This window comes from Brassica oleracea, unplaced genomic scaffold (genome assembly GCF_000695525.1).
Source record: "Brassica oleracea var. oleracea cultivar TO1000 unplaced genomic scaffold, BOL UnpScaffold01127, whole genome shotgun sequence".
Classification (NCBI taxonomy): Eukaryota; Viridiplantae; Streptophyta; class Magnoliopsida; order Brassicales; family Brassicaceae; genus Brassica; species Brassica oleracea.
Genome location: NW_013617688.1, coordinates 25,718 through 26,109, shown reverse-complemented (window position 1 = coordinate 26,109; position 392 = coordinate 25,718).

Here is a 392-nt window from a genome sequence, read left to right as displayed (position 1 = left end):
CCCCAATTTCCCATTTATTATTTGCAGACGATAGTCTTTTCTTTTGCTTGGATTCTCTTGTATATATGGAAAGGTAGAAACAACAAAGTTTTTAGCAATTTGGATATGGACCCGAGAGATACTCTCAAACTGGCAGAAACAGAATCGTTACTTTGGGTGGAAGCACAAAATTCTCAGACTCAAGACATGGAACGCACCCAAATTCAAGTATCTTCGATAATAACGAGTATACCAGGTAGATGGTGTTTTACAGACGGATCTTGGAAAAATGAGGATAGCTTTTCAGGGCAAGGATGGTATAGTACCCTGGAAGGCTATGATGGACTAATGGGAGCAAGGAACACGAGAGCGAGTCAGTCGCCACTACACTCAGAGATAGAGGCCCTTATATG